Here is a 14,635-nt window from a genome sequence, read left to right as displayed (position 1 = left end):
ATTGTCTACAATCCTTCCAGTTGCATAGATATATGTATGTATCCCATAGAATTGATATACCTTTCCTTTAAACCGAAGTCTTGACTACCCAACAAAAATAGACAACTAGATTGCTGATCACTTCAGAGTACCTGAAAAGACCAATATCATTCGTGATCTCTTTAATTCCACACGAATCAGCTTATATGAGATCTTGAATCTGGCAGACTAAAGCTCCAGCCACACATCTCAATCACAATTATAAAATCATATCTTCAATGCAGAATTTAAACCAGCTGTACAAAAGTTGATAAGTACTTTAGACTTGAAAAACTATATAGAAGAACCCTTCTTAGAAAGAAAACCAATGCAGAATCAACCACAAAAATGACACCTTTAAATTCAGAAAAGTAACACTTTAGAATAAGAATCTTCTTCAATTGTCACCAGACTTTTTAAGAGGTGAAGCAATATCAACGTTTGCAGCAGTATTTTGATGTTTTGGTCTTGATAAACAATATTTGGCAACATGACCCATCTAAAACATTGAATTCTAGAAAGATCCTTCATCTTCTTCAGTTCAGGAGCTGAATCAGAATCCTCTTCTCTATTTCTCTTGAAATTATTTCTCTCCATTCACTTCCTTTCCTTTTAGAAGTATGGGTAGCAAAGACATGATCTTCTTCATTGTGTGATTTTCATCCAATTCCTCTTGCCTCCAATCTGCATTCCTCTTGAATACAAACAACTTTCAAAGATCAAACTTGGCAGTTCAACTCTTCCACTAATCCTTTGAATGAAGGATTCCGAAGAGTGAAGAAGGTGATTCATGACCAACATAACCAGGTCTTTATCCTCAGTTGATTCTCCAATTGCATTTAGTTGATACTTTAGTTCTGTAATCTTCATAAAGAAAGATACAGCAGGTTATCCTTTAGCCATCTTAATATGTAGGAGTTGACGTCTCAAGGCTAGTGCTCTGTTAGTGTTGTTGAGTTCATACAAACTTTGAAGACACTCAAACATCTCCTTAGCTGAATTCAACTTGGATATGACAGGTAACAGATGATCCTTAACAGAACTAGCACTTGTACCCCGGAGGTTCAAGAGTTACGCCGATTCATGATGCCACAATCTCCATTCTAATCTTATAATTAAATTCGTTATTAATTTACAACTTACAAGCTTAAGAAAATAATTTATTTTCATAAATTCGCATTCTTTATAGGCAATAACCTTAACAAAGACATAAGAACATTCCAGGAACATTTCTATTTATTCATAGCGAAGACAGAATAATAGAAACATAGTATGTTTTATTTAATACAAAACTATATACAGAAGTGAATCAATAAACAACACTAATAACTTTGTGAATTAGAAACCATGAAAATCTAATAGCATTAATCTATTGCTCCTAATCATACAAACACTAATAAAAAGTCTCATAGAGGATCTCTCTTCCACATAAACAATCTTAAACAAAGGTTTTTATTTATTTATTTATGGAGAGCTATTCATCCTTCATAGTTAAGAGCCAAGCACTTAGAGGTATTTATTGTGCAAAAGTCACCTGAGACATTTGACAAACCAATTAATGAGCTTGAGGGGCTCTACAATTAATGGTTTATAAGGTATAAAACTTTTGGGAGGTTTTACAAAAGGGATAGCAAGCTAAATGGGTGTAGCCATGGAGGAAACTCGATGCTTAAATGTGCTTAAGTTGAATTAGTACTAGGACGAGTGACCTCCCAAAAAGGGTAATGCTTCACCTCTACAAGCATCACCCATATGCAATAAGTACTAAGTGAAACATAAATCATTAATTTTGACTTATAACTACCCAAATAAATTCTGATAACAATAACATAAAATATTAGTCTTTTTGGTAGTCGTTTAAATTATGTTATTTGCATTAGAAGTATGAACTTCTTGAAAATTGTTATTATTATTTGTATGGTGATGATAAATTGGTTGTGCATAAACTATTTGACCACTTTCTTTGTGTGATAAGTAAGAGACAATTTCCACAAGAAGTCAAATTGTGATATTGCTATCAGGATTTATCTGTGTAATTTTTTAGTCAAACTTTTTGAAACATATTTCATGAGTAGTGATTCAACACAAATCCATCTCTCATTAGAATAAATGGAACTCTTAACACTCATTGGATGATTTACATAAAGGTGTCAAGAAACCAGTACTTATATGGGGAGACGTTGCTATGACTAACATTTTTTATTCGGCCAAATTTATTTGACAGGAAATTTCCAAAACGCCAATAAAAGAGGGAAATTGAACAATCATATTTGTTATGGATCTAATTTAATTGAGATTAAAAATGACATAATATAGAATACTTTAAAAATGACATAATAACATAATATAGTATACTTTAATATTACTCTAAAGATTTTGATTATTGGAAATCAGGATAACATTTTAATGTTAGTTGAGTTCCCTTTTCCAACTTTTTCATAAATAATATATTATATTTGTATTTTTTATTTAAGTTTGACTTATATATATATAGGATAACATTTTAATGTTAGTTGAGTTCTCTTTTCCAACTTTTTCATAAATAATATATTATATTTGTATTTTTTATTTAAGTTTGACTTATATATATATATATATATATATATATATATATATATATATATATATATATATATATATATATATATATAAGTGGTTTTGTTCTCTCATTTTCTAACCTGCAATTCAAAATAATTAAATTAAATTTTCAAGAATGTGGGATAGTACATATTTTTGTAACCTGGTATTATTTAAAACATTTTATTGTAAGCTAAAATATGTAAAGAAATATCATGGTAAAATTAAACATACTTAAACATTTATTTAATAATTTTAGAGCATGAGAGAAATCAAACTTACATCACCATGGTGTAGGTTGACTCTATGTTTGTGAGTTTTAACATTGATAAATTTAGATGATTGAGCATAATTTTTGTGGTACCAATTTCATATTTTAAAAAAATTAGAAATCACATTAAATTCATATCATTTGGCATCAAACTTCTAGATCTTAATTAAGCTTAATCTAAGTCATTTTTAAGATAACTCAAACTCTAAGACATCCATTAAGCTAAATACTTTCCCACTTTTCATAGTTAGTTTCATATTGATTTAACATATCATAAATATCATTTATTCATCATTACTACTAAAATTATTCAAACCTTTAACCATCTTATTTAGAAATCACATTTATTTCATGTTAATTATCTATCTCAATTTGACTATGTTACCTTTAAATTGTAAATTGATAGATTATTAAACCAAGATTTTGTTTGAATTGCCCACGTACATTTTCATTTGATTTTTTCATTTGTATAAGGAGTTCAGCATATAATAAAATATTGCTATTTAGTATACTATTTTGTTAATCATACCTATTTACATTGCTTGCCATATATCCCTACCTCAATATTACTAATTATCTCTTGAAATATTTTTTAATGCAAAAAGGACCACCACAATTTAAGACATCAAATTTAAATTTAAATTTAAATTTTATCTTAATCTCAGCTCCTTTATAATTTGATAGAACACATGTTGTTATGTCATTACATTTAAAGACTCATTTTTAATGTACATATGCATCATGATCATAAAAGTCAGATGTGTGACTATGAAGGTTTCCTTTAATTTTTTTCATCATCACCATGTATCCACCAATTCATTGCATATTTAAATATCATAGTATTTCAATTGGTTTTCCATCTAAGGTCAATTTCAATAATTAAGTATTATTGATTACATTTATTTAACTTCCTAAAAAAATAAAATTAATAATTACAAATTATTGATTACTTTTATTTGTAACTTTCAAAAAAAAAGTTATAAAAGCTAAGATTTATGTACTTTAATAAAACTTTAGATTTAATTATTTTGATTTCTTTGTAAGAATTTGTACTGTATATACAAACATCAATTTTCCAAACAAACTAAAGACAACAAAATGCTGAAATTTTTGGAAAAATTCTTGATATTTTCAATTTTTTGAAAATTGGTCAACTGTACACTTTATAGAGAGGATAGCACTTTATAGAAAGGATAGCAGCGTCCAATTTGTATTAGTAACATCTCATTTTAATATATTTAATCTGTAAATCAAAAAATTCAGTCTTTCACAGCAACCCTTTTGATGCTCCATAGAACATTCTTTTAGAATTAATTATGTTGATTTCTTTGTAAGAATTGTTTTTTTTTCCTCTTGCATAATCATCCCTATATATCTGTATTAGTAAGAAGAGAAATGAAATAGATGATCATATAATATATACAGTTTAGCTTCTTATTTCCATGTCAATATCAGTTTACCTATACCTACTTATATCCATATCAATGTCCCATTCATGGTTTAATATTTATAAAGTTTTAAGTTGCTTCTAATAAAATGATATTAGCAAACCAGTCTAATAAACTCCATTATGCTTCTGGTACACAGTTCACTCAAAATGCTTTAAAAGTTCCTTGATAATGAAGATACCCCTTTTAACAATAGTTTATCTTGCTTGCTCAGAAAATATCATTTCGGATTATTTTTCTTTACAACTGCAAAATTGATTACATATAAGTAGAGAATCGGCATCTATGTGCAGATGAAACAGATATGTTGCTGGAGAGCTATGTTACCAAATATCATATATGGGAGACAATATTGTTATAAGAATTGTTCAGTATTTCCTGGTTGTTGACGAACCAGAGTTATTAGAAAAGGAGGTTCCAAGAAGCCTATAAAACAGGGAGTTTGAACATTATTATCAAACTGATTTAATTTAAAAAATCGTAAATTAAAGTATAGTTTAGTTTTTTTCTATAGATTTTTTTTTGATATAATGGTATCTTTAGAATGTTAGAAGAGACGCATTACAACTTGTTCCTAAAAAACTAAAGAAAGTTGAAACATATGGGGTGACTTACATAGTCATAGACTCCCTATTTCATATTCAAAATCAAGTCTTCCGGCTTTCGAGTTCCTAATCATCGCATACAATATTCTACAGTACATTGACAATTAGGTGAGAAAAACTAAACTGGTTGAGCTATTTTTACTGGCCTGACCTGGTCCTTATTCTATAGAAAAAGGGAATATTAATAGCTTAACTCATTATAATAGAGTACAAACCTTCCAAATTTGTAGAAGCTCTTGTGCAACCACTCGCCTGGACAAACCAGTATCACAAAATACACATTTGAAAATGAGCATCACTCCTATAGAATTCCTAAATATCGAGATGGAGCCTTTCTAAACGGGAGTAATTCTATCTAACAACAAATTTATAAAAAATATTTCCCTTAACCTCAATGTGTGTTTCCACATAAAAAGGCTCCTGAATTCTTCATTGCCGCAAACGAAGAAACTGAACTTATGTCTCTGCATACAAGGAAAGTTCTGTTTTTTATGCCGTTCTTCTGCCTTTCGATCATAACTCATACACGATGTGGACCCTCAATCGTATATATCAAACATGTAGGATTCATAGCCCTTCTGAATTTGGAGATTCACCGCAAAGACAAGGACATGTATCAAAATCCTTTTGGTCTTCATATATCCTTGGTTTATACGCGTTCATAGCGTTGCCATGCGAATCCCTCTAGTCAACTGGAGCGTTGGTTTGGAATTGGCAACTGGAACCATCAATTTTATCCTCGCTATCTGAAATGTATGCTCCAATCCATAGACGGTGGCAATGTTTATCTGTTTAGTCAAACTGTATTACTAAGCCACATCAATCAGCCACCACAGTTGTGTCGTGTCCAAATAGCCTCCTTCCGAGTTGTCTCTTACCACCTAGTAGCTCCGTGTCAATTTTCGACAAGTTCGCCAAGCAGCTCTGTGTCAGCGTTTACTATTGTAGAAGCCCTATTTTCCCTATTTTTCCCAAGCAGCTCAATGTCCATTTGTCAGACAGAAGCTAAATTTCGTCCGTCAAACACTTACTGTGAATAATATCCAACTTGGACACGAAATTTTCAGGCCAAGAATCGCGTAGTAAATAGCCTATCGGCTAATTAATTAGAATCTTTCTTGCCATCATATTGTTCGTTCTCCATTGCGCTTTCTCAATGTCATCAGTAGGCTCAACTATATCAGACTTACGTAGTTAAGAAGTGTAAGAATTTGCCTAAGGGAAAAATTCACCCAGGAACTAAGAACTCAAACACAAGCACACAGTAGACCAAAGAGAGAGAGAGTATGATCAGAATGACAATGTATTCAATATGCCATCATTCATGCAATGTAAAAGTACACTAGGAGTGCCTGTATATAAAGGCCTCTAAGATACATCTAGAATGCCTCATAATCAGCACCATGATGTGTCATACAACCAAGCACATGTCCACCAGATATGAGTTATCCTCCATTAAGCACGGAAGTAAGTGTTGTAGACACACAAAATAGTGTTGTAGACACCATGTGCTAAAATAGAGTTGCGTACTCCTATGTTGTCTATATGACAACTCATAAAGGTGCGCAAACTCCTAAGTGTCTCACAAATAAAAATAATAAAATAATGCAAAATAATTAAATAATGCATTAACCTAAGTAAACTTAAGTGTAATAAGTAAATACTTATTTACACCAACAAGAAGATCATTCTCTTCAAGTGGAATTAGGACCTTGAATTTCCAAGAAATGAAGTTGGATGCTCCATCCAACCTCTCTTCAATTTTCAGTCCATTCAACACTGTAGAAAGCTGAAAACAAGCAAACTGAAAGCAGAGAAAAGAGCAATATATAACTTAAATATTCTGGTTCTGGGTAGTTTCCTTAGACCTACTCTGATACCATGTTCCTTTTAGAACCAGAACACATAAAATATGCAATGAACTGAGATTTTCAAAAACACAGGATAAACAGAAGCACAAAATCTTATCCTGGGAAAATCCTCCACTTGAGGTGAAAACCCTGATGGAGTCCTAATTTGTGAAAAAAAATTAGTGCCTCCATTTGACAAATATTGATGAAGAATAATGAGCCTAAATTCATAGAAGCATCTCACCTTTATGTCCTGCCTCACTTATCTCTTACATAACATATATACACCTGCCTTATATGTTCTGCATATTCATTGTTCCTCCTACCATTGTCAATTATCTACCTCATATTTCTATATTCTCTTTGCTACTTTCTCCTACATATATATACTACACCCTATGTATTAATATTTTTCAGCAGCAGGAGATATCATTCACACCTGTGGTAGATTCTACAATATGCTCTATAATGAAGTCTAGCAACTTGAAAAGCACCTCCATGCATTAGAGAAGCTACGGAAGTATATGAGACAATTATATATCGGTAAAAATATTACACAATACCATCAACAAGGCTGGAGGAAACAGCATTTCCACACACACATGCAGTTTATCCTCATACTAATACTTTATCTTTTGCCGCAATGGGTTCTCAATATACCTCTGCTATGACTATGTTTGAATCACGATACAAAGAAGGGCCTAATATTCAGGAGATATGAGTTCCATTTCAAAACTCACTTCAAGTACAACAACATAGCAAACAAAATCTGGGCAAATTATAAGTAGCAGGGTCTTGTTATACAGAACATGAATGAGAGGCTTGAAATATCATTGTCTCAAGCAGGGCAAGATAGTATTTGGGATTGTACAAAATTATAAATGACAAACAGGACTAAGTGTCATAAGTTCAAAAGTGATGTAAACAGAACTACCAATTAAAGGCATTTGAAGAGTAAGGATTCGATGACATCTACAACAATAACTGAAGATGCATAATCATAAAAAAGATATGCATTTAATTCAGGGAAATGAGAGGAAAATGTATACTCCAGAGGTGCGGCAGGTTAGTCCGATAAAAAAAATGAAGACTTCATGCCTTGAAGAGACGATAGAAATCAAGAGCTATATGGAGGATATGATATGAAAGCCAGTATGAAGGAGATGTGCATTAGACAGCGGCAAAACACAAGTGCGATTGAATGTTAGATAGAAATAAAAAACTATCATGGTGAAGACCAAATCTGTTACTGGACTTGCGTCGAACTCTTCAAATGCTCAATCTTTTCCCTCACGAGCAATCACTGCAACCCTGAGGGGAATCTAGGCAAAGAATGCTTCATACAATGTGTGGTGGAAATATGGTTGTTTGGAAGTTTTTTCAGCAATGAATATAATTGCAAAGAAAAATATGCATGAACCTGCACAGATACGAAGACAACAAAAATAACATTGACTTCTTCAGTGGCAAAGAGGATGTGAAATAAAGAAATCACAGGCTTCAGATCATATGAGATATTTCCAAAATCCTTCCTTATACTTGAGGGTCTCTACAAAAACTATGGCAAATGCAAAACCAAATTCCACCATCGATGCTAGCACTCTGCTTGTGTTCAAATGAAGTTGTTCGAGTATTATCGACACCCATCAAAGCATATCTGGGCACATCTTTTTGTCATATATTTTTGGAGAAGTAAACAAAAACAAATCTTCTCATGAATGCAGATGGACCATGTAGCAACAAATTCCTCCTACTTCTAGAACCAACTATAATACCAGTCACGGTTGAACTATTAAATTTTAATGGAAATTTTGAAAGGTTGAAGCCAAGTGTTTTACAGATGACGTTCGTAGAGGACTTGGTTTGATGTCATAAAATTCTGGAGACTTTTAATCTACAAACAAAAAATATAATTGCTAGTTATTGAGTAATTTCCAGATTATACATGCAAAGTTCACGTTATTGGAAGTCCATCATTAGCGGATATCAATTATAATTCATTGAGTGAAATTAAAGCATCCGGATGTGATTAAAGACTATAATAGTTAAAATTATTAAACAAAATTAGATATGTTGAAAAGATACGACAGTTCATACTTGTACCTTTTCACCTATGTATAAGGTGTAAAAGATCAAACAAAACATATTTGAAAAAGGACCAAGTCCAAAGAAGAAGCATTTTATATTTTATTTTGCAAGGAGGAATAAGGAGAATTAAATGACTTTATAATGTAATTCATTTATTTTATTTTAATAATAAAATAAAAGGCCCGTTGTTTATTTTTAAGGCATGGAGAATTAAACTTCAATTCATTCGTCCTTTGTAATTATTTTTTAAAATTCCATACAATTTATGTCAGTGGACGTGGTCATCTATGGCATTTTAAACTCGATCATCACAGATATTGGGAAATATTTAATTGTTTCCGAATCTATGTCCCTTTAGGAGTTAAAGTGCAATCTGGACTAGTTTGGAATTGTGTATATATATTTGATCCGCCATGTCTTGATCATTAAACTATTTATAGTTTGTGTGCATAGAACATTATAAAGTTGTATGTTATAAACTTTTCATACAATTCAAACACTCAGCATTCAGTTTCATTTTAATCGAGTTCAAAGACTTTGCCAACCGAAGAACTCCCAAGCTTAAATTCGCTATACAAAAGCTCTGAACCAAGTGATCAAGTTCGAGGAGGTCTACACGCCTAGGTGTAGCGGAGCCTGAAGTGCAAGGGAATCAAGGTGATTCTCATTTGTTGGCCAGAACTGATTGCGGAATCCTACCAGAAGTGGCAGGGTCTTGGATTTCCAATCTACAGTTTTGGGAACTAACAAACCCCAGCCCGCAATATATATTTTCTTTAATTCTGTCACTCCTCTTACAGGCATACGAAAAAATTTACAGAGTCAAATTCTAAGACATCTCCCTGAAAAACTTATAAAGTCAAATTAACAACTTTTGCAAATTTAAAACGTTTGTCCAATTAATTACTTTAAATGCTGAAATTAACAATTATGCACTTGAACACAATGAAACAAGATTTACGTGGAAACCCTATGCGGGAGAAAACCACAGCAAATAAATGCTTTCTTATATAAATTGTTCTTTTACAATGGTTTGTAGGCTCCAACCTACTAGAGGTTATGACCTCTATGTTTATGAGCACCGACTTATTGGAAGCTCTAACTACCACACTTTGTAGGCTCCGACCTACTAGAAGCACTAACCCCCACTGCTTGACTTTGTGAGCACCAACCCACTGCACTTAAAACTTCTTTTCCACCTTGATACGGTTGCTTACTTCAACTAATGATGGTCATTTTAATCTGATGCCTAAATGTGTTTTAAGTCTACATTTACATCTGCAAAATAGTCCTCTTTATTCTATCTTCAATGGAGCAATTCTTCTTACTTTTCTTTTGTAATAATAATACACACTTATAGTATATGTATATACATATCAAATATGCATATCAAATTAATAGATCTGAATATTGATTGTATTATACGATTCACCTCAATGATCTGCTCCACATTCCTCTTTTTCCTTTATAGATAATCTTCTTTCACTTTTACTCAATCTGCTCTGTTCTTACACCCTTTCTTATGTTCTTTTTCACTATTCGCTCTCTTCTAATTTTTCAAAATGAAACATCTCCTACTTATATCTTTCTATTCACATCAAATGGTATCTCTCTTGACCAAAAGACATATCTATTGATGTCAATTTTGTATCACTACATAACATATAGCGATTGAATACTTGACATGGAATGTCAAACACTCAATCCCTCTCTTGAAAAGTAAATAAATACTCATGAAGACATCAGAAAAACTCCAATGTTTCTTACACCTGTGGAGACTAACTCAGTTATATTAATGTGATTTGTTGGTTAATTATATAGGCAGCCTTAAGTTGTTCATTCAAGGATAACTTAGACTTTTGGTGTGATGGTGATGAATCTAGCTTTGTAAAGTATATGAGCGCCAAATAATGTTGATGGTGATGATGGAGGGTGTGTCTACCAATGATTTATAACTTCCTAACTTTCTTCTTCAAAACTCCAACTACTAAACTACTTGCTGCTCTACTCCTCCTATTGAATAAAAAGATTAGCAAATGGACGGGGATCAAATCTAATGAAAGCTTACCAGGGGCTCTACCTCCATAGATGCAATGATTCAAGGGAAAAAAGACTAGATTGCCACGCAAGGCTTCCTAACAAGCCGCTAGGATGCTAGTGGCCTAGTTTATAGATCCCTATCAAACATCCACTAATGTCACCATACAACTATCCATCTATTCTTACTCTTACTTAACAATTTTCTTGAAATAAAATCTACTTTAACAACTTCAATGAAATTTAACTCTAACTATTGGAAGTAGAAACCATGCAATAACACCAAGTGTTCTTAATCACCATGCAAGTCACAACAATGATAAAGAGAGGCAATTTTGGTATTATCTTAAGCAACAATTTTCTTCAATCCCTTTTAACTTTAACTATTGGAAGTAAAAACCATGTAATAACACCAAGTGTTCTTAATCAACATGCAAATCACAACAATGATAAAGAGAAGCAATTTTGGTATTATCTTAAGCAACAATTTTCTTCAACCCCTTACAAATGAGAGCAAATGGCCTTATATAGGGGCCAAAATTACAATCAATGGTACAGTTTAAAAAGCAAAATCAACGATCCATATTAGATTCCAGAAACCCTAATTAGGGTTGCCACCCCATCAGCCAATAAGATGACACCACCTCGTCAATAGACCATTGAAAAAAAAAGAAAAAGTGGAAACCAATGAGAAGGCACCAAAATGGTAGCCAATTAGAGTTAGACACATATCCTACCCAAGAAGGAGGAGAATTTGCCACTTGGGCTTACATCAAATGATCCTCTAATATAATTCTACCCTTTTCTTTCATCTTTTTAGCCAAAGCAATGAACTTGGCTAGCCTATCGTTGACTTCCTTCATGGGAGGGCAAAGTGTGTACTTCATATTGAGCTCTGCTGAATTTATCATGTTGTTCATTGCTTGTAGTGTCTTCTCATATTCTTTCGCATATCTAATAAAGGCATTGAGAGAGGCAAGGGTGCCCAAATGTTTCTTCTTGATGGCAACCTTCCCCAACTCATCCAATCTTGATCCAAATTCTGTCTCGTTGACGTTCTCCTCTTTGATATCTTCAAAATCAAGTGCAGCCCCAACATCGCTCATCATGTTTGAAATGGAAGTGTCAACACCTGGGCTGTCTCGTTCCGTATCTCTTCAAGTATCCTCAATTTGATAGTTAAGGCAACAAATCAAGACTCCACCGTATTCATTCCTCCTTCATCTACCAACTTGGCTCTCTCCAAATATCTCTCCGGTAGCTCAATAAATGCTTGTAGCCTACGAATGGCTAAGTCCTTGACTGGAAGGAAATCCTTCCACTCCCCTTCAAATGTTCTAAATTTGTCTCTAATAATCACCAATGACCTGAATGTCGAAATAAAGGAAGGCAAAAAATTTCACCCATCTTGAATTATATCATTGATCCAATCCTTGACTTCGTGCAACTGAGTCGATATCCCTTCTATGTTGCTCCCGCTGTCTTAAGGAAGGGCCTCCTGGTGCAACTGTTGGTTAGGCTGGCAATCTCTCCAATACTTGTTTTCGGCCTCCAACTTTACAATCCTCTCATTTTCCTTCCTCAAACTTTCTCTAATTGAAACTATTCCTTCCTGGATCTCCTCGCATTCCATGTCATACGTGATTCTTCCCAAGTTATGCTCTACTATTTCATACTCCTGAGCTGCAATCTCATCCACTGCCTCGCTAACCTTTGGTATAGCAATCTGAACTTTTCGATGACCCTCATCATCACTCCTAATTACCTTTGCCACCATTTTTGCAATTGTTTTTCTGTTTCTCATTGTCATCCTTTTCCACTAACCCTTGAACATCTTCAATTGTTCGGACATTCGCCACCTCGCCTCTTGGCATAAGCATTTGCTTTGACCATAGTGGTGCAGTGCATCTCCCCAAATCTGGATTTGGTTCGACTAGCAAAGCATCACCAATAGCCTTAGGCACTAGCTTATCTCTTCATTATCAATTGGTCTATCCTCTTCTTCACTAGTGACTGTCACATCATCTCAATGTCGGTTCTCCGAGAGAGGAGAGTACTCAAACTATTACTGTAACCACTTGATTCTGAATCAGAGCTCACCTGTACCAAGACCCCTTGTCCACTCGTATTACCCTCTTGGCCTCTAGTCTCAATTATGCTCTCCCTTGACAGTGTTGCATTCCGTCTCTTTGCTGGAGGTTCATGATGTTCTTTACTTTTCTCAACCTCCAAATTTCTCTTCCTGCTCTTTGTTGTTGGCTACTGCCTTCACCTTTTTGCCTGACTAAGTCCACTAGACCTTCTTCTGATTTCATCTCCTCATAAGTAAGGTGTACCTTTCAACTTTGTAATTACCTTAACTTCCCATTGTAGCACAACTCGGTGTGTACATCATCTATCCTTGTAACTACCTTTAAGGAAGGATCCTAATGATCACCCCAATCCACTGGACCCAACTATGTTCCATCCACTATATCATAATCTTCCCTTAGCACATTTTCATCATCTTCCAATTGATTGGGAATATTAAGGCCTCTCCATCTGATTGCGCTCATCATGCCCATTGACAATTTTGAGAAAGCTAGTTTTCTCACATGAAAGTCATCCTGTGCATCGGTCCAAAAAATCTTCTATAGTAGGAATATGTTTGAATGTATTTCCGTGAGATGCCTTGACAAGACCATTGGGATCGAATTCTTGTCTTGCTCTATACCATCCTAGATGATACCATTCTAACTCCTTCGCAACTGCAAAGGCAACAGGATTGGGGCAAATATCATTGCCTATTCCAAATGAGAAGGTAATCCTTGTCTCACCTTTAAGTTTCATCATCTTGTCATAATACTCAAGTTGCCTAGCTAACTCCATCACAACTATCTTTTCGAGTGGGTACCTTGGAAGTCTCTTGGGACAAACTGTACTTCCTACTACTCTAGTGTATGTAAATTGTGGAAACTGGATGAACCAACTCCCATACTTCTTAACTTTTACTTCCGCTTTCATTAAGAGCCTTCTAGCAGGTGTCCCTTGTAATATCCTTATTGTCTTCATGGCAAAGACGTCATAAAACATCTTATAATCTTTGGTGTTGTGCAAATGAAGCTCTGGATAGCACTCATGCACCAAACATTGCCCCGGCCCATTGCCAATCACTCCTAAGGCCTTAAGTCCAAGATTTTCATATAGTCTCGCAATCAGATAGGAAAGATCGGATCCCATATAGAATTGATTTTGATTTTGCACTGTCCTAAGTTGCAACTCTAAATTTTCACTTATGATTCTAGCCCAATCAAATTTTCTCTTTCCATTTTCAATTTCATCAATAAAGCAAGACATCCAGTTCTTGAATTGCATACTTTGAGCCACGCCCATGATTTGGCTGAGAAGCACAACTAGATCGTCATACTCTGGCTTGAAATCTGACCTAGTGAGCTTTGATGACTTGGTAACTCCCTTCTTGCCTTTGTGTAATCAATTATGCTTTAAATGAATAAAGTAAGCCTCCTAATTATCCTAAAATAACTTAGCCACTTGATCCATCATTACCACTGTCATGCCTTTATGCGGGGGAATATTGAATACTTCTTCAACCACTTGTCCGCTAATGTTAGCCAACACTCTCTTCCTTTCATCAAAAATGATGGACTTGGTAACAATATCAAACCAGGATGCACATTCCATTACCAATTCCAGATAAGGCAAGGTAGGAGGGAAAGCTGCCGCATGTACAATTCCGTTCTT

General features: G+C 34.0%; 1 protein-coding gene across 4 annotated transcripts in view; it reads right to left on the bottom strand.

Moving 5' to 3' along the window:
* The window catches only part of LOC149545366 (uncharacterized), a 106,214-nt gene that overhangs the window by 43,628 nt on the left and 47,951 nt on the right, over positions 1-14,635 (bottom strand). The window lies entirely within an intron of this gene.

This window comes from Cupressus sempervirens, chromosome 7 (genome assembly GCF_028749045.1).
Source record: "Cupressus sempervirens isolate cs-2001-9-10 chromosome 7, ASM2874904v1, whole genome shotgun sequence".
NCBI lineage: Eukaryota > Viridiplantae > Streptophyta > Pinopsida > Cupressales > Cupressaceae > Cupressus > Cupressus sempervirens.
This window is presented reverse-complemented; position numbering and strand designations above follow the sequence as displayed.